The 200-nt window shown below is 57.5% G+C and overlaps 1 pseudogene; it reads left to right on the top strand.

Moving 5' to 3' along the window:
• The first annotated feature begins 147 nt into the window (after nt 1-147).
• LOC103582889 overlaps nt 148-200 on the top strand; it is a 4,017-nt pseudogene continuing 3,964 nt past the window's right edge.

The following is a 200-nucleotide window of genomic DNA, read 5'->3' on the forward strand; positions in this document are numbered from 1 at the left end:
AGAGAAGGTGTTTCTGTGGGTCTCAGGGGGGGACTGAGAGGATACACGTGGCTCTGTCCCCTACCTTTCCCCCATTCCCTTGTCCTGCCTGTCCCCAGCTAAGGCGGGCTTCACAGTGGTTTCAGGCTTGCACCAGCCTCTGGACACATGAGCTACATCCCATTCTGCTGGGATCACGCCAGGAAGGTGTCTCCTTGGAT

Source organism: Galeopterus variegatus, unplaced genomic scaffold, assembly GCF_000696425.1.
Source record: "Galeopterus variegatus unplaced genomic scaffold, G_variegatus-3.0.2 Scaffold18376, whole genome shotgun sequence".
Taxonomy (NCBI): domain Eukaryota; kingdom Metazoa; phylum Chordata; class Mammalia; order Dermoptera; family Cynocephalidae; genus Galeopterus; species Galeopterus variegatus.